This window comes from Ciconia boyciana, chromosome 7, assembly GCF_034638445.1.
Source record: "Ciconia boyciana chromosome 7, ASM3463844v1, whole genome shotgun sequence".
Classification (NCBI taxonomy): domain Eukaryota; kingdom Metazoa; phylum Chordata; class Aves; order Ciconiiformes; family Ciconiidae; genus Ciconia; species Ciconia boyciana.
The window spans coordinates 45267723-45292490 of record NC_132940.1 but is presented as its reverse complement, the minus strand read 5'-3'; the positions used below and the strand labels follow the sequence as shown (position 1 = coordinate 45292490).

Below are 24768 nucleotides of genomic sequence, written 5' to 3'. Positions count from 1 at the left end.
TACAAGCTTAAAAACTTCCTACAAGATGCCAAGCCATACCATACTCCTAGATATCTATTCCAATACCCGTGCCCCTTCTGCTTCTGTGTACGAGAGGAATGTTGATCTACAACAAATTTCATGTTGATCTACAACAAATTACTCAGTAAAACTCTCTATGGTCCATAACTAAAAATTTTACAAACTTTAAAAAAATGTTTGTAAAAGTTGGATTGTCACCTTACACTATTCCCTGTTTCATAAGAAGGGAAACTTTAGCAAGAAGGGCAAATTCAGTAGAAGCTGAAAAATTTGTGCATGATCTGAGAGCAAAATGCTTGTTTGGGATTAAATGGTGCCTGTCTCGATGTGTTGAGCCGTGACAGCTCTAAAGGAAGAGATGGTGAGCAGTAGCATTAACATTGCTTCACCCTTGGGCTGTAACCTCCGCTTCCCATCCTGATCACCGAGGGGAGTTAAATGAATTCGGTATCGCATGCTTCTGCAGGACGGCATCCCCTCGCAGCCTGCCCGGGGCAGCTCCGCTGAGCGCTGAACGGCCCCGCGCCGGGGAGGGCCCTCACGCCGGGTAACGCAAAGCACCTGCGGGCGGGCGGGCGGCAACTGCCGTCACCAGAAGGCGCCTCTTTTCCCACGGGCACGGCCCGGGCCGGGGCTGTGCCCGTGCGGGACTCCCTCGCCCCGCGGGAGGCGCTAGGACCCGGGGGAGCGCGCTCCGCTGCGGTCGTGGGCCAGCCGAGGTGAGGGGAGCCCGGCCCGGCGGGCCCCGGCTGTGCCCGGCGGGCGTCGGTGTCAGGCGGCCGCGGACGGCGCTGTCCGTAGCGGGTGAGTAACTCCTCCCTGACTAGAAGCGGCACGAAGGCGCGGTGACCGTCGGGGGGCTCTTCCCGCGGCCTGGGGGCGTTCCCTGCCCGGGCGCCCGTGGTCCGGGAGGCGGCGGCGCGGCGGGGGCTGCCGGAGCTCCGCGTCTCCCTCGCTTGAGGCAGCTTCGTGGCGGCCGCCGGGGCAGACCAGCGCTGCCCCGGGGGTGAGGAGGGGGCAGCCCGTCCTACCTGCCCGGCGGTGCCTCGCTGAAGGGGAAGAGGCCCCTGCCGCCCCTCAGGGCGTTTGTCGCCGCCCCCGACCCCCTCAGGCGACGCCGCCCCTCGCGAGCCCCAGCCGGCTCTTACTTCCCCGGCGCTTTGCCGCTTCCTCTGTCGCGTCCCCTCACAGCGCCTCGAGGGAAGGGGCGGGAGCCGCCCTGCGGCCTGGCTCAGCGGCCGGGGTGCGCGGGCTTCCCTCGGCGGCGGCGGGCGGCGGCGCTCCCCACACACGGAGCTTCCCCGGAGGGAAGCGCGGCCGGAAAGAGCCGTCCGCCTCAGCTCTGCCCCCGCGGTGGGCGCTGCTCTGTGGGCTTCGAATGCGAAGGGGTAACGGGGCGATCGATGGCAGAACGTGCTCCTGTAACATCGCTGGTCGGGTCAGGTCATGCCCTGAGTATCGCTGGCTGCTTTGCTGCCGGCGCCAAAAGCCGTTGCCCGGCTGCCAGAGGTAATGCCCCGGAGTTACTTGTTCCTCAGGCTGGGATTGCGGTTTTTTCCTTTCTGTCACTAGAGGAAAAAAATAGAAATTTTTCTATTCCAAAGTTTTGACAGCTGTGCGCTAAGCGCCTTCAAAATCTGGGACGAAGACATTTGATGTTGCCTATTTAACGACCTTTTTTTAAACTGCACTTTATCAACATTACCTGATTTATTTTCTTCCTGTTTTGCTTTTATTGCTGACATTTGTTATCTTTCACATATTAAATAACAATGTCTATGATATCCAAAGCGGCTGAGGAGGGTGACTAGTTTTATGTCCTGATGGTAATCAAATCTGGAAATGGTAAAGCCACAGCGGGAGCAATGTGGAAGCATCCTTCAATAAGCACAGGATTGCCCGAGGAAGTAATGAGTGCTGAAGTGATTTATTTAAATAACACTAATGAGGAGGTTGTATAGCATTGCCTCGTAGTATCACGGGTGACCTCCTGTCAAATGGCCATCAGCGATAGTATCTCTCTGGGATGATGTTTTAATGTTCATTCATGCTTGTGGCAAAATGGTATTTTTGCCACCCCATTTTTCACATAGCGTTATACATACTGCTATTGTCACACAGTGCAGCTCGGCGCTTCCTTTAGTGTACTGAAAAGATGTACAATTTGATTCATAATTTTCTTAAATCTGTCATCTCCTTAGCTTTTTTTGAGTGCTGGACAAGGAAGTTAACTATCTTAAACTTGTACTTTTATGTTGTTTTTCAAGACACAGGACACAAAGGCCTTTAAAGAGAATACACATGATCAAAGCAAACATTTGTCTCCAGTGTGTTGCAGATGCATCTTAATCAATAATGCTGGTTTTCACTTTCCTTTTCTCACAAATCTGATACCCATGAGATCTTGGAGAATCTGGAAGAAGCAGAGACTTCCACGTGGAGTTGCCTGATCTTGCATTAACTGCCCTTAGAGCCCAGAAGACTCTTGAACCATTGAACCCTCTCCCCTCTCTGGAAAGGGTTTGTGGTGCAAAGAAATAAATCCTTTGGATTTTTGCCTTTCTGCTTCCTTATGGGTAAGAGTCCACGTGCCCATTGCAGTGAATGGTTAACAGTGACACTAAGTGTGTCAAAATATGATTCCTTTGCAGAGGGATTCTAATGTTTATTTTACTATGAGTGTATTAAAACCTACATATGACTTACTATTCTGTGGAAGTAAATGTGAAAATCATGTATTTCAGTAAGCACCTCTTTTAATAAATCAAAATTAGGGAGTCTTCCTTAAATGATGCCTTATAATAGTTCAGATGCCTTTGGACCCTTAGGACAAAGAGGCTGGTGTCACTGAAGATTTATTCAGACTTATGTTTCCATCCGCATTTGACGTTAGCGACATTTAATCCTTATTTAATTCTGGAAGGCTTTAGAAGTTAAATGCTGTCACAGAAGAATTTGTAGAGAAGCTCAATGTTTGGGTCATGCTTGTGTTTTGGTTCTGAGCTTGTCAAATGAAAAGTGAGTTTTATAAATCTATCTTCATTGTGGCAACAGGATCAAACCTGAAGAGGAGAGAGCTGGACTTACTGTGTGCTTAACAAGGATGTTTTACAACCCATATTCATTATGACGCAACGGTTATTTACTGAAAAGAAAAAAAAGCAGTAGAGAAGTAGGCAGGAATTCTGTTGCTGTTCTGTTATTTTGCAGCTTTTCCACGTGAGCAATTTTGCAGTTGTGCAATATATAAAAAACCCCTGAACAATACTGTATTGCACTGCTAGTTTCTAGCTCTTTTTAGCACATGAGGCTGCAAATTTTACTTTCTTGCTGCATAATTTCATAAAGATAGGTAGTGAATTTCCTAAACTAAGACTAATTTATTTTCCAGATGCAAGCCTGGGACCGATGTTTTCTAAATGTTAACTAGTCCTAGAAGAATTTGAACTGACTGTTCAAAGTGGCAGGTTAGGTGGCACTGGGCCATAGAACACTCTTAATTTCAATTACCATTTCGCTCTTCCTTGTGCTTGTGTCCTTTCCTTTGGTTTATAAGGTTAGGTTTATCACGTAGGCTTGGTTTATTGTATGAGTGAGTTCACCAATTGCTGGTAAAATAAATTAAACTCACACATTAAACCAGGGTAAAGCAAAGTATTTCAGCTTTCCATTGGAATAAAGTATTTGATTCTGACTTTGAACATTCATGAGTTATCAACTTTTAAAATACCAGTGCTACATCCATTTATCTTTGGGACTTCTTCAGCATTAGAGATACATAATCCCTGATTTTAGACCAGTACAATTTCTGAATCTCCACAGATAAACTTTACACGCAGTTCTGAATGCTAGTTCCAGATGCTGAAGTAGGTGAGAGGGAGATCTCTACAGTAGTTCAGAGCTTGCTTCTGGGAGGTCAATTCTGAACAGGATGTATCCATCCAGGGGTTTTAGATGATTTAACTGAGTTGCTTTAGATTTGCTCTTAATTAGTCTAAACTAGAGCTCTGTCCTTTGGTTTGTATTAATTTTAAAAGTGCAAGCTACTTTAATTCTAAATGAGAGCAACCACATTGGGATTTAACAAGCTCACCATTAAGTGTTTTTGCCTAATCAAAAATGTTGTAAGTTTGTCAGTCTAGACAAATCTGCAGGTTCTGATGGTGAAAAGGCTGACCCCTGTTAAAACCACTGATAAAGCTTCCAGCAACTTCCCCAAAGTCTCCATCTTAAAGCCTGTTCATTGACCATGTGTTAAGCAGCCATAAGACAGAATTACATAGGCAATAGTAAGTGTAAAGGACAGTTGATTTTACTTGGAACAGGGGCAGTGTAACTCAGCTGTCAGTGCAAGTATTCCAATTATATATAGTGGTTTTGCTTCCTGACATAAATATTGCTTGTGTTCAAGGCCCTGATTTTGGATATTTTTACTGGGCATGGTTCTCATTTCTTTTATATTTGTCTTGTAATAGTCATATGAATTATGTGCTTTCAGTGAAGTTACTCTTGATCTTCTCTTAAGTAAATTCTTAAGAGAATTTCTGTGTCAGATCCCTTATCTGTGAGGCAGGCTCTGATCAAATGTACACAGATCTGTGTCTGCGATAACCAGTTAACTATGGTGTACACCTGCAACTTGGTCCCGTCTCACTTTCTTTTTGGGCACAGCTTCTTATACACGTGATCTGACCAATACAGTAATAACAAATATTCACTCTGCTTTTCCTAAGCATACTGTGGGTATAGTGAGCTAGAGCAACAGCTGGACTAATATCCAACAGTGTGAACAGCAAACATGTTCATCCATGGGCTTGCCACTTTCATCACTGCAGTAAAGGAGAGATTACTTCAGAGCCACTCCATCAGTGTATGTGAATGGACGCTTTTGTTACATGGGCTTATAGAAAAAATTAGGCATGTTCCAACTTAATTTAAACATTCCTTCTTCTCAAAACAGCATTAAAACCAGTAAGTTGGTAAGTCTTCATTTCATTTTTTTGACCTTTCACTTTCAAAGCTTTGGTGTAGCTATTGTGTTAAGCTACAGCACAAATCAAAGATTATAGCAGGCATTTCCTAAATTATTCTAGACACCTGTTCTGGTGCTTTCCAGTGGTCTTGTAGTGTTAGTTGAATGGTGTTTGACTTTTTTGGCATGCTCTATTATATGTTTCTTAAACCCAGAAGTCCAATTTCTTGGTAAGAATCTTCTATTGTCTATTTATAAAACTGCCCTTTAAAACTCTGCTGAGAAATAGTCTGGTCACAGAGTACTAGTGAATAATCAGCTTTATAGTCTGCAAATGCATTTTAAACATCTGTTGAACAAAGTAAGCGTGGAACTTATCAGTTATGGCCAAATATGCCCTAGATGCTTCCCTTTTGCCCTTCAAGGAAGCTAGCTTTTTTAGTCTTTCAGCTTTGAGACAAAGGAACAAAATCACTTTGTTAGACTGCAGTTGTATTTTATTTTAGCAAATACTATGAGTTCCTGAAAGACCAATTAACCTTAATATAAACTGACTGTGCTGTGTTACATATTGCCCTTTGGAAGCTCTGTTGAAGTTTGCTGATGTTTGCAGTGGCTGCTCACAATGATAATTAGATGTTAAAGTGATGATCCTTGGATGGCCAAGAGGCTGTAAAGCATTCTTAAGGGATCAAGACCCTGCAGAAGGGAAGATGATAACCTGCAATCTGAAGGTGAGGTAGAGCAGTGCTTAACCGATACCCTTAATTTTTGTTTTGTTGGCTGAGAATAATATCCACTTTATCAGGAAGCATTCAGCTATTTCTAACTAGAGAGTGCATTTTTAAAAGGTGGTTAATTAATCATAGGTTGTTTCTTTGTATATAATTGCTTCTCCTAGAAGAATGAAGGCTGGGAAAAGATGGGAGATTTCCAGAGACTTCTTAAATCCTGACCAAAACAAAGATTATCTAAAATCTGTATAAATTGCTCTTAAAAAGCAAACTCCCTGCTGATTAAAAAGCAGTACTCAGATTGAATTAGTGTGAATTTTTTGCATTTGCAATTTACCATGACTGTTTTACTAGCCTTTGTTGTCAACTCTGAGTTGCAAACATAGTAGAAGTTACTTTTTTTTTTTTTAAATGAAAACTATATCAGTAATTCTGTTGCACTAACAATTACCAAATTTCATGATAGGTGATATTAAGTCTACCTGAATTCAATTATTCAGGAAAAGGCTAATTGACAGTAGTTCTGTGAAGTTGTTATCATAAAATGGATATATATGAGAGCAGAGTAAAACTTAGCGTGGGATGAAGTTGGAATGAAGTGCTGTCTATTATCCTCCTTCAAGGTAGGATTCTGCATGGCATGCTGGCAGTCTGTTCTTTACTGTGTAAATCCTTTGTTCTGGAGTTGGCCTCCTCTTACACAGCCCCAGTTTGCAGTGAGCCTACTTTTGAGGAATCTTGAGAAGGGTAAGCCAATGGGTGCCCTGGCCACTCGCAGGAGGCCATTAATGCAGTTTGAGATGTCAGCGCGTCTTCCATGTCCGGCTATGGTGCATCTTCCATGTCCGGCTATGGTAGAGCAGCAGACAGGAAGAAGCAATGGGTATGTCTTCATGAGGACTCTCTTTCAGGTCTGTCACAGGGCATTTAGTGGACAAATGTATTTCAAGTGAAAAGCTGTCCTTTTTGTCTAGTCACATTTTTATGTAAGTGATGACTAGTGTCAGAAGTCAGATGCTACAGCTATGAAGTAGCTATGATTTTTAATATATTTTCATCTACTTCTCATTCATTTCCCAGTTTGTTACATGTGCTCGAGAGTGTTAGCGTTCTTTGTCCCTCAGACTTTTCTTACTGTTCCTTTTTTTAAATTTTTTAACGTCAGACAATCCTATGTCAATCCTGTTAACAAGTCTTTCTGCTACTTAACTAGCCTAGTTAGTCAGTGCTTATTTCTTCTCCTTTTTGCATAAATAGCATAGATAAGTTTGTCCTTCCTTTAAGAACTATTGTAACATTTTTGGTATATGCATACCTGTATGTTTAGTTGGTGCCCAGAGAATGTGAGTGAAAGTTGATGGAATGAGGAATCAGACTGTTGCCTGTTCATGCAGGAAGCCTGATCATCAGTTCAAAAATACTGTCAGGGGAGACTGGGTTTAACATTGCAGGGTAGAGGTTCCTGCAACAGCAAATCCTATGCAAATTGGATTTATCCAAAATGCTGCATTAATTCAATTACAGCTTGAATGATGTTTACTTCTGCCTGTAAAGTCAAATAACATGTTATTGATTCGTCCTGGGTAATTTCATGCTTTCTTCTTCCTTCCCTATATCTCACCTGGACAGCTGAAACAGGTTTGACACTTCATCTGGTTATTTGTTCCGTTGAAAACAGAGGTGATACTTGCAGAAGAAAATTAGCTGTATGCACTGTCATCGCAGAGAAATACCATAGTCTTTTTTTCCTTCCTCTGACTTTTTATGCAAGTAGGTGTTTTGGTTTTTTTAATAAGAAATCGCTTGGTGCAAGTTTCTCTGTTTAGATAACAACTGGAAGAAAACAAACTGCCTGTGAATTGTCAAGTTTCAGGTGCTTTTCTTCAACACAGTGCTGGCTATTTATGACTATGTGAGCAAGTATAATTTCCCCCCACAGCTAATTGTGCTGTCAGTGGACTACATGTGCAACTTTCAACCTGTAATTTCCTAATTTTTTTATGCTGTACTTTGTTACTGAAGTGTTCTTTGAATGGACATTTTAATTAGACATCGAAATACCCATCTATGTATCCTTTATTTAGATACAAATGTGTTTGGTGTGTACACACACAGAGCATGTATGTCATGTTTATTATAGAAGCTTCCAAAATGTGTCTTTTGTCCTTCTAGGATATGTCTGCAAAGCATATGCTTTTGTGAAATAGTGCCATTTCTTGAGCCATTCTAATACCCTTACTCCTCTTAAAAGTTAGATTCTTCAAAAACTGTATGTGCTTGCTGAGATGGCCTTACTGGCTCTGGTGTCTTTATCCACAAGTGATTGCTCAGAGCATGTGGGCGTGGAGTTAAGCACATATAAATTTTGTAGTAATGAAGACAGTAGTAATATCATGTATCCATTTATGTCAGGGGGACTTCCTGCACAATAAGTTATTTGTGCACCATGTTATTAGACTATGTGAGTACAGCTACTAAAATCTTGTCTGTTAAGTGCAAGAGATGTAAGAATTATGAGTTAATATTCACAGATCAAAATATGTGAAGGTTTTGGAGTTCAAACAAGTTACCTCCTGGTGCATTTAGATGATTACAATGCATTTATTTACTCCAGAAATATCTGAGTGTTCAGATTTAAAAGACCTTTGGAAACCAGAATATAGAAAACATTAATGAAAATAAAACATTCACTTCTGAAAACTGTACATCATGAAATATTCATAGTTCTCCTACAGATAGGATATAGTTTGTGGAGAGGAATAAAACATTTTGTTGCAGACTTTGCAGCTTTGATGTCTGCTGATTAACATTGGAATGTAATTATTTGACATAATCAGATAGCATAATACTTTGGGATAGCAGATATGTATGGTTTTGACTGAAAAGGCTATTTCATAAAGATGAGGATGCCCTGTCAGCATACTGTGGGGTCTCTGCTGGTGGCCTAGGATGAGAGTTGGAAAAGTACATTACTGTTTCATGTCTTTTACAGATCTTTTCATCATGAGAAACATTTGCTACTTTAAATACTCTGAATATACTCAGTATCCCGCCCTGGTTTTGACTCTGTTTCTTACTATCACTCATTAAAATTATTTTTAGTAAGATTACTTCTCACGTTTAAAAAATAAGTAATTGCTGTTAATTTTTTTCAGGAAAGAGTGCCAACTTCAGATGCAACTGCTGCTTTAGACTGCTGTTAAATAGAGCCATTAGTCTTACCTGACTTCTTTTCTCTGCTTGTCAGCTCAATTACAGGTTGTCAGTGCCAAAGAATATTCTCCTGTCAGTGGAGTGGAATAGCGGGACATGTTACCACCTGCTCTCAACAGAGTTCCTGACCTCTTCTTACTGCTCTACGAACCCACGTGGTTTTAGAGAAGAGGTTGATCTGTATCAAAGATGTCTTGTCCCCACTTCTTTAAAATTGTGTTCACTGTATGTTAGAATAGAATATTGTGTCACTTCAGGTGAGGAAATAAGATGTTTAATCACATTTTCTTGTATCTTGCGTGGTTGTTTACTGAAGTAATTTTTTTTCCTCTCATATAATCTAGATTGGCAACAAACTATACTGAAACAAATGTTCTAAGAATACATTTATTTTGCTACTCCAAAGGAAATTGCAGTACAGCTAATTTGCAAATGAATATATTTAAAAATTCTGTTCAAATCTTGTAGTATTGATCTCACAAGCCAGTCTAAAAGCCAAGTCCTTGTCCAAGGTATTCTTTTGAACAAGGAGGAAAAGTGAAGAGGCAGTAATTGCAACAGTGATTATCTATGGTTAATTTGAAACACTTCCAACAATACCTTAAAAGGCTTCTGAAAATCAGGGGGGCTTGGGGATAAAGTACCAAAGTTCCTTGTGAAAATGGCACTTAGGAACCTGGAACATCTGGAATGCAGACTTCTAAATGTGATTGTATAACCTTCAAAAAGGTTTTGGCACAGAGTTGTAAAACCAGAATTAATTTCCTCAACTGTGGACTCTAAAATCAATTGTACATACCTAGAAAAATGTATAAAATGTAAACTCTGTCATCTTTATTCCTTTCTTTGTTTCAGAGCTATTTAGGGTCTGATCATGGATGCATTCAGAGTTACCAGAGTTCAGTGGACTGTGGGGTTTTTGCAGCAGAAGGGAAAGAGAAGGGAGTCTGTATTTTTTGTCATGTTCTTTTGTTCCTCACTAAGCTTCCTTCTCTTCATGTCTTCTGATAAGCATCTTAAACTGAACATTCCTAATGAACTGACTGAGCCTCAGGTGCTAGACGTTCCTATGGTTGCTGGTGAGCCTGGTTCCTTTAAGTAGTCTGAAAGAGATAAGTAATCCAGTCTGCTGACTCTGGTAAGACTGTTGTGTAAGTTCATGCTAAGTTCATTCAGTTAAGTTCATTCAACAGAAGTTAGGGCATTAAATACGTAATAATTCTGAGCTGTCTGTGGCCCAGCACTGGAAAAACACTCCATTATACATTTTTAAAATAAATATAAAACTTGTATTATTTTATCAGATAAACAATAACGTCCTTAGCAAAACGAGTGTGTGTTTATTGGAAATTAGTATGTATGTGAAACTAAAGCTAGCTCTGTTTATGATTGTTAATCTAGCAAATTTTTAGTTACCACATACACTCCCTGCAGTAGAAAGGAAAGCAGTGCGTATGGTGAGTTTCTGTTACCTTGAGATGGATCTTAAAAATAACGGTTATTTTCATGGAAGTATAAAGTTTTATAATCCCTATGTTTGATCATTTATTTTTAATGAAACAGATGTGCTGTTAATGCTTTGCTGTGAATGTGGTGATAGTAAGACAGCAATAGTCATGGTGAGTTGTTATGTGTGTGTGTTGGGGCAGAAAATATGTTCAGAGTATGTTGTATTAGTTCCTTGTCCTTGGTTACCTGCCTCAGATTACTGTCATTTTTAAATGATCCTTTCTTCAACCACTTTTTTCCAAAATTATATTCTGTATGCCTCTTGCTTCTTTGTGTTGTATCGTTCCTGTTAATCTGTTGACTATTGACTTTGAAGAATAGGAGGTGAAGGGACCTTGCTCAGAGTTTTAGAAAGTAACTGCTGATTTTGATCTTTCCTATTTTAGGGCACAAGTGATGCCTTCTGTGAGGCCTGGCTTGTTTCCTTCTTGTGGGCCTCTTTTTGTCAGTTTTTAAAACTTCATTGGGAGTTCGAGGTTATCCCAAGTACTTGGGGGGGGAACTTGAGGAGGTGTATTCTAAGTTGGGTGTGGAAGGACTACTTATCCAATGGGACAATCTGGCCTCAAATATTACACGCTTTATAAAATTAAGTCTTTGTTAACGAACATTATAAAAGTAAGTATTTTGTTTTGTAGACTTGTCCATCAAGTCTCCTGGTTTTTTTTCTATGCCCTGTGAAAACTTACCAAGTCATCCACTACACACATCATTAAGGCATGAAATATCCATCTTCTCTTCCCTTTTCTCCTTTTGTTGAAGTTACTTACATGTGGTCATGAAGACACAGGGTGGATTGCAAAATTATTATAAATAATTATGTGAGTAAGTAATTCAAAATCAGTTTCTTCCACAACTGTAATAAAGTGTTGTCAACCCATTGGGCTGACAACTATTGATCCTGACTTTTAAATGTAACTCAATTTTACCTCTTATTTTGAGGACTTCGAATTTGAGGACTTTGGAATCTGTAATTATTTGCAGGTCCAAACAGCACTTATGCAGGGAAATTTTTTTTTTTTTTTTTTTGCAGCTGCACTTTGATATGTAAGCTTTATCTCAACCCGGCTGAACTCAATAGGACCTTTTTCTGTAGACTTCAGTAAGTATTGGATTGGCCCCATAATTTACACTTGCAAATAATTGTGGGCAAAAAATCACATCTGCAAAAATGGAGGCAATTCCTCAAAACTAGGCTAACTTCTGCTTGTGAGGTTTTTTGGAAGGGAATTCTGTAATTGGCTGTGTTTTTTCTCTTATCCTCTGGGGCTATCAGCAACACAGTAATTTTTAGACATTGTCAGGTTGCAATGACATGATGTGTAGTTGCCTCCTTGAAAGGAAAGCTTTCTCTAGACTTAAGAGGAGTTCTGCTCCATTGTTCCTGCTGTGATGAGTCACAAGGACCTTCACCAGAAACTGCTGTTTTAGGGTAGATGCGAGTGTTGTCCAGGGCTTGCTTGGGTTTTCTGTTTGCACACTTAGTCCACAAAGCATTTGATTCTCTGTAGCAAATAGCAGTATCATTAGCTCAGGTGTGATCAAAGGTGTAAGGCAAAAATGGCTCCTGCTTGTAACAAGCGAGGTTTTGTTCTTTCAACCCTCTCCCCACAAATTCAGTCATGAAACTGTAACAATGTTGGTGGTAAGTTTAGCTGGCAGACACCAAATATTTGCAAAAACAAAAGCAAAGCCTCAATGTGCTTATTTGAATGTTTGCAAGAGAAAAATCCAGCATATTTCCAATAGATTGTTCACCTCAGCTGAACTGGAAACTGACTGACAGCTTGAAGTCATACTCTAGAAAGTATTTGAAGTACTTATTTATTCTCAAGTAGAACTTTATTTAGAAATACTTTATTTAGAAACACCTGCTGGTTTTGAAACTTCAAAATTTATAGATGACCTTTAAACAAAGAATACAGTATCAGTGCAAAAGACAAATGATTTGATTTCTCCTACGTGCTGGTGTAGAAAGAATTATAGTTAGACAGGATATACCTTCTCTGTACAATACCAAATACTGGGCCTGAAGCTGGAAGGCAGCATTATGACTGTAGCATTAGGACTGATGCTTTTCAGTGTACTGAATCCTCCTTTATGACCTTTATAGTTCAGGAGGAATTCATAGTGAAATGTTTATCCTCTAGGATGGGCTATGAATGGCTTATTTAAAAAAAAAAAAATTAAAAAATCATATTGCAAGTTAGGGGAAAGAACTTAAAATGTTCTAAAAAGCATAAACATCTGAAGTTTTCTTTGTACTGTTGTTTGCCTGCATTAATTCCAACCACATAAGAAAAGCAGCACTGCCTTCCTATACAGAGAATAAATAACTCTGTCAGTGTTATGACTTTCTGAAGATTACTTTTCTTTGCAAATGCTCAGTGTTCATGAGCATTTAACTGGAATGACTTTCATCATACTCGGTGTCTATAAGCTGTTTTGTAATTATTACTGGCAAGCCTCAAGATATGGTCCTTCTGTACCTTGGTTGATGCAAATCAAATTCTGCTTTGCCATGTGGGGGGTTTTTTGTGGGTTTTTTTTATTGCTCTTTGCCTGTTCACAGCTGTGAAAGATATAACCTTGGAAGTAGTCCAGTGATTGTTTACATAATGACATGATGTGGTTTTCACCCAGAACATGGAGGTGAAGAAGTTAACACCTATAGAACATTTGGTCTATGACTTGGCCTGTCTCACTTTTCAAAGGATCAGTTAAAATTTGAGCTACCTTTAGTTGTGGTAATTAGGATGATGAATGTATAATTTTTAATTATTACTATTTGTCTGGAAATGTCACTCTTCAAAATAAGCTAGGTAGCAATGCCAATCTATTTAAACATTATTAATAGATGAGGCATCAGTTAAAGATGGCTTCTTCCCTAACTAACCTGCAAAAAAAGGAAACCAAGACAGCCCTGTTGGATTGAAAAGGCTGGCCCATGACATCCAGCTCTAACTCTGTCAGAGAATTTAACAGAGTTTGCCAGAGAAAGTTATTTAAATCTTGCACTTTCTAGAGTTAAATGTGATTAAGCAGCAACATTTCAAAGCAAAATTGCTGTGCCACTTTTATCTTCAAATACAGCATGGCAAAATACTGACTTGCCATATTTGCCTGTCTGAAATGCCTTTAGTGTACTCACTACTGTTATCTCCCACCCCGTTTGGAGAAATACAGTCACCTGAGAGAGAGGAAAATCCTGTGAAACTACTTAATAGTTCAAGAAAACTGAACAGAGAAGTTTTAGACTGTCTCCTCTTCTGCATGCCACTGCTAGGAATAATTTTGGGGTTCCATTCATGGATGAAACCAGGGTGTATTCAGATTGCTGAAAAATTTTAAAAGTACATTAGTACTTTACAGTAATGACCCTTGGCTATCTTTGGAGTGGAGCAAAAGGGTTTAGGGAAGAGACAGAGTGCGACAGAGTAGGGAAGCTCACTGTGATGAGGGAGAATAAATCCTTGAAGGTATGTGTAAATGGTGAGCACTGCACTTTGGTAAGGAGGAATCAAAATCTGTTCAAGTAAAGGTATTTGCTTTTCATGCCAACATAGATGTGCACTTTCAGCTCTGTGCTTATCCTGAGGTACTCAGGGACAAGGCCCAGCGTGCTCAGTGCCTCAGTACAGGACCAAATTCACATCCTCAGTACAGGACCAGGAACAGTGGCAGCACAGTACTGCAGTAGCAAATTATCTGTTAGCTCTTATGTTCTTCATGACATCAGGCATTTGCAATTTCCAGATTCTCTGTTACAGGTTCTGACTTCCAGTTCCCATGAGTATGATGGAGGGAAGTGAAGGGAACCTGAAATGTTGTGCAAACGTAGAGGCAAGATTCATCACAACGCATAACTCAGTGCTGTCTAGACTCCTCTTGTCTGGGGGCACTGGGACTGCATAGCCCCCTTTTTGTTTTGTTTTGTTTTTTTCCCCTCACAGCTTTGCATATGTTCAGACTGGGCAGGGAAGGAAAGGGCACAGTGAGGAGCTGTATTACCAAGTTCTGGTGTAAGGTTTTCCAGATACAAGAGACCAGAGATGTAAGTTCAGGTGATTACTCCAGACCCTTTTGATTCTTTGGTTCCCAAGAGTATTTTTTTCAAATTTGGCTGCAAAAATGTAAAAGGCCTGGCTAAGTGGTCCCAATTACAGTACAGTTCAGAGCAAGAATTCAGTGACTTGGGGTGGGTATTTTTGGTTTTGGTTGGTTGGGGTTTTTTTTCCACAGACTGACTTACTAATCATCTTTCCAAAATTTCTTTAGTGTATCAGCCAGTTTGGTTAAAACAAACAAAAAATGGATGAACCATTTGAACTGTCAAATTGAACTATCTCTGCAAGCTGTCCTTACAGGTTGTCCTTTTAACTGTTTCAGAGAAGTGTGGTGTCAAATGCAAGCTATGCTGTAGTTTGTGGAAGGAACCTGCACTCAGCATTTAAGCATATTTTTCTTCTTTTTTTTCCCCCCTTGTTTCTAATGGGAAATTAATTCAGCACAACTTTTTCTGTTTCTTACTGGGCGCAGTTAAACTGGTCTGTAGAGGGTATGTATACCAGGCTGGCTTCCTGGGGTAGAACTAATCCAATAATTTATGAGCTCAGCAGATGTTTCTGCTTTTCAGGCCAGGTGTAATCTCATGCACCTTTTTTTTTTTTTTTTTTTTCTTCTTCCCTGGAGTAAATGCTAACTGGCCTGATGACAATTTAGTTACCTTTTTTTTTTTCTTTTTTCCTTGTAGGTGTGCATAGTGTCACTTTACATCAGACTTCCCCTCTTTTAGGAAGAGTATGATGATACATATGCTCATACTTCCAGCAGAAAATGATCACTGGTTGCTTTACCTTTACAATAGAATTTACTGAGTTGTATGACTGTGTTTGGCATGAGTGGAACAGCTGAACTAGTCTAGTGGGTTTTGGTCATAGAGAAAGATTTGTGTTGTATATCCTGATGAAAATGCTTTTTTGTTGTATTCATATTATTTTCTGCTTACTCCACCAAGGGCTTAATTCATCATTTGTTTACCCTGGTTTTACTCTGAAGTCAGTGTAAAACTCTGGCCAGAACTGGGCTAGGAAAGTGAGACATCAGGGCTACAGACATTGAAGAAATTCTTTGAGACGTGCACAATTACTCTCTTTGGAGGTCTGCGTTCCTCTAAGAGCCATTCGCTCATACCCTTCAGGGTAATGTGGCTGTGTTGCTGTTAATTGACTGTACCAGTAGTTTGACCAGGGAAAAAAAGGAGTTGAACTGTAGGGAGGCAGGAATGATACCTTGGGGATCACTGTTAGGTCCAGGCTGATAAACTGGCTTGTGACTTACCTGGAAGAAGAAAATGGCATGCTAGCAAAACTTATAGAAGACATTAAATTGGGAATAACTATGCACCAGTGGAAAGCCATACAGAGGTTACAATATAGACAAATTATAACAAAGGCTCACAAAACACATAAAACATGAAAATGTTGCCTGTGGGGGCTAGAAATCTTCTGTTTGTCTCTTCCTCCCAGCCATACCTAAGGTAATTGTAAAAATTAAACATAATAGACCAAGATCTGTCAACTTTACTGGTAGAAACAAACTGCCAGTAACAGAAAGAAGGATTTAATTTTTTAGATACAGAATGTGAATTCTTTGCTACAGGACTTTTTCTTGCAGAGCTGTGGTGGTCAAGGGAGGAAGAGTTTTCAACCCTGACTATCTTGTCTGTGCATGCAGAAGCATTGGACATAGCAGTAATTACATTACCCAAACTCTGCCTTTTGCCAATACAACTTATTTTGCTGGAGAGAGGAAGCATATGCACTCTGCTGGCTATGGTGTTGCAGATAAAAATATGGCTGTGATTACATAGTCAAATTGAAAAAAACAAACAAAAAAGCTAGTATTGTCATACTGGCTGTTGTGGTTTAACCCAGCAGGCAGCTAAGCACCACACAGCCGTTCACTCACTTCCCCTCCCACCTGCAGTGGGATGGGGCAGGGAATTGCGGGAAAAAGAAAAGTAAAATTCATGGGTTGAGACAAAGACAGTTTAATAGGACAGAAAGGAAGGAAAAATAATAATAATAATAATAATGATAAAAGAATATACAAAACAAGTGATGCACAGTGCGATTGCTCACCACCTGCTGACCGATGCCCAGTCCCTGAGCAGCGGTTGCCGTGCCCCGGCCAACGCCCCCCAGTTTCTATACTGAGCATGATGACGTATGGTATGGAATAGCCCTTTGGCCAGTTTGGATCAACTATCTTGGCTGTGTCCCTTCCCAGCTTCTTGTGCACCTGGCAGAGCAGCGGAAGCTGAAAAGTCCCTGACTAGTGTAGGCACTGCTTAGCAACAACTAAAACATCAGTGTGTTGTTAACATCATCCTCATCCTAAATCCAAAACACAGCACTATACCAGCTACTAGGAAGAAAATTAACTCTATCCCGGCCAAAACCAGGACACTGGCAAAATGTTTCTGCGCAGAGGTGGCCTTGGCTGGTTTAGGAAATGAATTTTAGGTCGTTTGAATCACTACTCTTTGTAACTAATTTTGCATAATGAACTATGGTCCCTAAATTAAAATCTTAGTTGTGCTGGGCTCTGAAGAGAGAGATGCTTTCAGAAGCTTGCTTAGCATTTTGGTGGTTCTGGATTGCTCTGTAGGCATCTCTGTTTCTAATCAATGTTCAGCCACTATAGTTAGGAGCTTAAAGTTAGGTAGTGTGAAAGTACATATCTGTATTTTAAGCCAAAGATGTGAATAAAGTTCATTTTAGTTAGCAGATGTGCTCTCTTAGTAGCTAACCTGCTACAGCAGTGTCAGCATGCGTGCCTGTCAGCTAAGGGAGGATGGCAGCTGCTTGCTTGGGCTAGTAAAGGAGGACTAGACAAAACTGTAAAAACGTGGGATGATGAACTAACACCCTGTTGAGTTTATTCTTATCGACAAACCTAGTGTCCATATTTCTAACACTTTTAACTATCTGGAATCTTAGCAAATATGTTTTCTAAATGAGAAAGTAAAATTTTGTGAGGTTGCTGTTGTCACTACAGGTACTCAGTTATCAGAGCAGCATGGCTTGATGGTCTTTTATGCACAACAAAATTCATTGCCTGCACCAATGTAAATTTCCAGGACCTGTGGCATTTTAAAATGTCAGTAAGTTAAGTGGGGTCTGTAAACATTTCTAGGCAGATTTTGATTCCTTGTCTCAGTATATACTTACTGTTTGAACATTTTGAATGGAAATATCCGTGGGTTTTTATTACATCATTACTTGATTAATTACAGCCAGTTGAATGCTAAATTACAGTACCAAGGTACCTAAACGCTGAAGAGCTTTTAGGAGAGAGAATTCTGAATACTGGCAGAATTACGTGTTGTGTTTTCTGATTAAGATTGCTATGGTGCAGATGCTAATGCTGCCACTGCTGATTAAAACAATTTGTAAATAATGCTTGTAGAAAATTCTCTGAAAGCCACAAATGCCTTAGTGGTTATTTTCATGGCCATATATATCCATTTTAAAGGACACTTAAGATCCCTATAGCTGACTCCAAAAAAAGGAAATAGAATAAATCGCTGCTTAATTGGTACCTTAATTTCTTCAAAAGCAAAATCCTTTAAGGTATTTAAGATGGAAATGATGACTCTTCCTAACCATTTATTTGTTTAAACTTAAATTTTATATAAAGATGAAAAATACTGAGGATCTTGAGGCACAGTTACGTTGTGGAGAGTCCAAGATCTTTTTACTTGCCTCTCTGAGGCACAAATATAACTATAAAGAGTCTGATCTCTTGGCAGTACCTCGTCTGTCATGCTCACAATATGCATAGGGCCCTCTTTTCATGAGGCCTGACACATTATTTTTAAAACTGAAAGCATCCCAGCTATGGTAAGCATTAGCAGCACCTTTGAGCAACTCAACCTATAGTAGCAGCCACACAAGGGAGCCTGGTGCTCTGTAAATTTTCGCCACTCTTTGTTAGTAGATTCTGGGCTGTACCTCAGCTGCTGCTTTCATGAAAAGTAAATATGCAAATGCAGGTTTTGTCTTACTGATAGGTGCGAAATGTTATATAAAAAGCATTTCAGAAAAGTAATAACTTTAAGTTGACATTTGTTTGAAAGAGAATGAAGATTATATGGGTGCGTAGTCCAGAAAAATGCTGCATTTATTGTTGGGCAAGAGACAAAGGAGGAGGCTAAAGCAGTTCAAATGTAGTGGTTTCCATTAAAATCTTTACTTTCTGCATTATCAGATAATTAATGGTGCTGTGTGACTCCCCATACCGAGTATAATTTGGTAATAATAATTAGGTAAGGAGTTAAACTGTTCAGTTTCAATGGCAGCCCTATAAAATAAGGCAATTATAAGTTTAATGTGCGAAACTAGTAAACTGTCAGGTGCTAAATTAAACAGCATAACTCTCTGACTGATGGGAATCTTAACTTTTTAGTGGTGTATATAAAATAGTGTACAACTTGGTGTAATTTTTCCATATATACCAATTTCAGTATAATTTCAGCAGCTATGGCCTTGGGAAACACAGGGGATAGACATTGGTGGTGCTATCCCCTGTGGTGCCTCCAATGCAGAGTTCAAGGCATGACACATTAATGTCGAAACTCAATGATTTGATCATGCCAGTATTGAAAGACTGGGCTATTAAGAAGCTTGCTTGCTAGTGTGTCACAGTCATCATGTACCGGGACAAGGTTCTCAGTGACAAACTTGCTCATTTTCTGGAGTAGTAGTAGCTTATTTAAAAGCTGCGCTTTAATAGCAAGACAATTTTAAATTGTGCATATATATAGTTTTGCTTTTTTTGTCTGCTTTGATTCAGCTGTTCCTAATAGAACAATCGGTTTTAAGTTTATTAGTGGTAATGGCTAACGCCTTAACTGCTTTCCCTCCATGAATAACAGCATTGCAACTATATAAATAACTACATTGCTTTGATGCCTAGATATGGTTGTTTCTTATAATGAATTCATTTTCCAATAGGAAAACCAATTTTAGAAAACAATAGTTTTACTTATCCACCTTTCTTCAAAGGAACTTAATTTCACAGTAATTCAATTATGTAACCACACTTATTCGTTGTTAATGTTATTAGAGTAAATCTTTCTAAAATAATTGGATAACTTTAAGTGTTGCTAATGATTTTGACTATTTTACCTTCAAAATTTCTCATTTAGTCAGTACTTCCAATGAGCATGTTAACAATGTTTTCATGTTTTCTGTTTGTTCATTTTTCTTTTCTGTTTAATTTTTGTCCTCTTTTGTTAGGCATTAGATCTAAAAAGTGTCTGCTGTGACCAGCTGGCTTTTGCCTACCTGCTATATACTCTTTTTACTTATTTTTGTAGAGTTTTGAAACATTCATGCTGCAATGTTGCAAAAGATATATGTGGGTCCTTATTTTTTCTGCTATGAATTGTATTAATCACTGTTAGTGGAGCAAATTACAGTAAGTAAATTGAGGCATATGCCTCTTTATTTTGGATCAAAGCTTAACTTTTAAGTTTTAACTTCTATTTCAGGAAGACCTGTTTATGGTGATTTTTGTTTATAGAGGGTAGGTATAAGAGCAATGTGTGAGCTGGGAAATGGCCTCAGTTTCTCATTAAACTCAGTTCCTGAGGTGAAGTAGTTCCATAAAACTTTTAGTTTTGAGATGAAATTCCTAACACAAGTGATTGCCTGCATCTTATCAGAGTCTAGTAAACATGCTATGGGATAGATACATAAGGTAGACTTAAAATATGTCCAGACTCCATCACTGACAGCATCTCAACCAGAAAACCAACAGGCAAGAGCTGACTCTTGGTATTGCTTGGCAGAGGTGTGATGGCAGTGTCAAACTGGATACCACTGTCAGGAAAAAGGGCAATACTGCAGGTACCAAGCACTCTTGTTATGTATTGTAGTAACAGCAGGACTGAAAGCTGACTTGTTCGGTGCTAATACTGGTGGGATCTCTAACCCTGAGGCTTAGAAATCCTAGAGTAAACTACATCTAATTTTTCACTCTCCAAGTATATTGTCCCATGTATCTCTGGGTGTGTTAAAAGCTATTAGATGAAGCCTTTGTGTTAGGTGAGCAGCTTAATGATGTTGTATAAAGCCAAAGAAGTATCAAAGCATTTTTTTGGTAGAAGAAACACTAAAAGATGTAGCAACTAGTGTTTACAAATGGTAATTTATATGCCTCACTTGTGTTGCAGCATGTTGCTATAGAATATGGCAGGCCTTTGCCAGGAGGAAGAAATTTGCATTCTCCTGAGGACTGGGACAAGTCCACTTTCTTCTGTGATGGAGAGCTAATTGCCACCAGCAGATGGGAGAGCAAATTAAAACAAAGGTAGTGAATAAAGCTTGGGCCCTGTTTTGCCCCTATTCCTTTTGTTTTGTTTAGTTTTTTGATATAGTGACCAAAAAACCCAAGTACCTGACTGGGAACAGTTAATACCGTTCTTTGATGGAGAAAAGGTTCTGGTTGCTGAAGCTTTTTCTTCATTGTCTTCACCCTTTACAGCTGCATTACTAAGTACTTTGTATCTCAACTGAAAGTTTTATTTAGTTAATCAAGTAAACTTTTTTACCAAGTCAGAGACAAGAAAAAAAAATCAATTATTTTCATTCTTAGAAGGTAGCTGCTTAAAGTTATCAACATCAGTGTCTGTGAATGAGCTGTTGGCCAATTAGCAGTGTAATAGCCTAGTTTTAGAGAAAACAGCAAAAATACAAAATAGAAATAAGTGATATTGAAGAAGAAGAATTAGGTTTAGGGTAAAGAGAATTGGTTTGAAAGTGGAGCTACTAGCCTGATGGTTTTTCCTATTGTAATCTGTCATAAATATCTTAATCTTGACTATAACCAGTGTCTTATTTAGATTTTTGATCTGTGTGGACTTTGATGAATTCTCAAAATCTTGTTTGTAATTAACCTTTCTTTTCCGTGTGCTTCACCTGTTGGGAATACCACCAAGTTAGCCAAAACCTGTTAGTATTAGTTTTTAGTATTAGTCTTAGGAAAAAATATTATACTAATTGTGCAATGTCAAATTCTCTAGCACTTTTTCAGGCAAAATATCAGTTTAAAAATGAACAAACAAGATTCTAACATGGAATGATGAAGAGTTTTAAAGCAAGGAAAGATAAATTCTTGGGGAGCATCTTTCCCTATTTTACTATTGGCTCTAGGAAATTGATGCTGATTTTTACTTTTCTGTGTGTATATGATTGACATAATGTTTTAATTCCTTCTGCACCCCTGGCCCCACTCTGAATTCTGTGCCTGCATCAGCTGGTTTGGGGAAAACCAAGAGTGATCAGAGCACTAGGGTCTGCTTTAACTCAACTGGGTAGTATTAAAAAAATATATGCAGCCAGCATAGCTTGTATTGTTTATAGTTTTTCTGAAAACAAATGTCTGCTACTGTATTTTATCTGTCTAGTAGTTATACTCCAGTTTAGAGGTTTTTATGCAGTAAAATCTGTCAAATACTGTATTCCAGAGGATCAGTGGTAAAATCCTTGCCCTGTTAGAGTTGATGTAGATCCTGTGACTTCAGGAGGATTAGAGTTGAAAGACTCCCAGTTGAATAAGCATGTTTCCTCCAAGAAATGGATGGAAGATCAGACAGCACAGTTACTGTGGAATGGATTCAACTGGGCAGACTTTTGCAAACCTTATTCGTTTGGCTTATTACCAGGAAAAAGACCACTGGTATACTGCCATCTGGCAGTTCAGTAGGTTTTTTTGCCTCTGCATCTCTCCATTTTCAATCAAGAACAAGTCATAAATGTACATCATATAGTACAGCTTTGTACTGGTAATGTCAAGAGAGAAGTTCATTGAAAACCTGAGGCTTGCACAGAGATCAGCAATGGTGGACCTATTTGCAGGGTTCCGTGACTACAGACCTGTAGTTGTACGTTGTCATGCAGGATAAAATTATAATCCTGCTTTCTTGTTTCTCCTGTAAATTTACAGGATATACAATTTTTTTTCTCTGCTCTATTTCTGTAAATCTGGAAGGTGAATTTTATAAAAACAAAGTTTAAAATGAACCTCAGGTAGTCGATGGATTAATTCTAGAAGTTTTGTTGCATATTTTATGGAATCTGGAATTTGAGAATGATTATTCGTCAGTCCTCTTTAGAGAAGAGGAGACAGTTTAATATGGAAGAGAAATTAGAAACCTAAAAGTCTTCTTTTTTTTTTTTTTTAAATTAAGCTTGATGCATTGACAATTGATTTACCTCAATAAGATACAATATAAAAGCAATTCTCAGTGTCATCTCTGAAACGTTTAAAAAAAAAAAAAGTGGATGGTGAAAAAAGAGTTTCCATGGAGTATCAAAACAGATGCTTAGCATAGGTGCTTAGTTTACCTCATTAGAATAAGCTCTGGACTCCAACCTCTTTCTTGCTGAGCTTCAGCATGTGGCCAAATTGAAATAGTATTCAGGTTTTAGTTCAGGCCCACGGTATGTGTTTCTAATGGTTTCTGTCTCTGAGAAGTTAACGTTTGCTTTGAGAGAAGCAACTAGCATGTGGTGAACAAAAGTGAAGATGTCTCACGACTGCAGGATTCAGCACTGGAGAAATGAGAATTTGTGCAGAGAGCTTAATTTTTGTGAACAACTTTTTTGTAACATTGGCTCTCTTGTCTGTCTGCAGCCAATTAGATCCATGTCCACATTTCAATAATTAAATCTCTCTGTTTAGTCTTTTAAATCCAATTTGGGCTGTTTTTCAAAGAACATGGCTCCTTTGTCTGACATCTGGATATTTAGTTTATCTGAGCTCTGAGTTGGTCATGTAAATTCGTGTCTCTGGTTTGGATCTGCTTTTTGATGGATAAATACATCCTTGCAAATGGACTACAGATCTGTGGCTTGAGTCCTGTGCCAAGTTTGTTTGCTTGGTGGTGTTGGTTGTTTTTGTTGTGAGTTTTGTCTTTTGGAGGGGTAAGGAGGAAAGATGGGAAAAGCAGTGGAGGGGAAACAGCTCAGGAAGTGGTACTGGGATGTGAAATGGGTATCCTAAGGTGTTAATAGCTATTATGTGGATATGCAGCATACAAGTCAGTAAATGCATTTCTGCTACCTACACAGAGTAATTACACTACTGTTTATGATAGATAGTTAGGTTTCTGCCAGTGTTTCCATGGTTAATTTCTGTTTTCAGGGATTTGTGATACAGGCTGAGTCTGTATTTGGGTAATTTCATTAAAGCAGTTTTCAACAAGCTCTTTGGCTGTGCAAGCATGGAAAGAATATTAAATAAAGAAAACTCTGAACCCAGGGAACCTAATGTTCTGATATGTGATGTTAAGCTATCTCATCACTAATATGTTGTATAATTTCTGTTTTGACACTTATTGCATGTAAAGTCAAAGATTTTTCAGCATCAGTAGCTTCAAAACCAAGTGTTTTAACCATTGCAACATTAGCCTGAAAATCACAAGATCTTAAATAATGAGTTTTCACTTTTTTTTAAACTTACATTCACTAAGCTCATGCCTTTTCTTTTTTCCTTTTCTTTTTCCTTTCCCCTCCCTTCCTTAACCACCATGAGAGCTCAGTATGTATCTTTTTTTTATTAAGGCATACTGATTGGTAGGTGAACATACCATGAAGCATAAGTAGCGTTATCTGCTTATTACTGGCACTTCAGTTCACAAATTGGCTGCATCTAGGTGCTGAAAAGGAATGAAAAGCTAAATGCTTTCACTGGAGTGACCTATAGTGCGTTAGTGTAAACTCTGGTATCCCAACAGCGTATTGTCATCAACAGTGTCGTGCCTAGACAGTTTATCCACGTACCTGCCCCTCCTCTCCCCTCCACACCCTCAGTAGTTAACTGATACAGAGCATCCTTCAGCTCCACTGCTGTGCACAGTTTCAAGGACTTGTCAGAAACCTGACTCTGTTGGATTTCAGAGTTGAGCTTGCTGTTGGCTCTCCAGCTGCCTTCCCTTCCAGTTTGAAGGGATGTTTGGCAATAGAAGTAGCTGAATAGATCCAGTGTTGCATCATGAGTTTTGTCTCTTTTAGCTGGAGCATTGAAGGAGTGGCTTAACCATGACTGTGAGCACCACGTTGCTCAGATGATGTTCAAATACAGCTCCTGTGCGACTGTCAAAATTTTGGTACTGGTTATTTAGGATATCAGGTATAGAAGTAAACTAACCAGACAATTGATTTAATGAATGAATAGTTTTTTCAAGATGATAGCTGGATAGTGATGTCCTCAGTTTTTGTGTCTGGGCTTAGGCACAATCCCAGGATA

General features: G+C 39.2%; 1 protein-coding gene across 1 annotated transcript in view; it reads left to right on the top strand.

The window, feature by feature from the left end:
- Window positions 1-772: 772 nt before the first annotated feature.
- Window positions 773-24768, top strand: part of SPSB4 (splA/ryanodine receptor domain and SOCS box containing 4) — a 181773-nt gene continuing 157777 nt past the window's right edge. Inside the window, exon 1 of the mRNA XM_072867942.1 lies at window positions 773-825. The gene's annotated coding sequence lies outside the window, so the exon portion shown is untranslated. The remainder of the gene's footprint in view (window positions 826-24768) is intronic.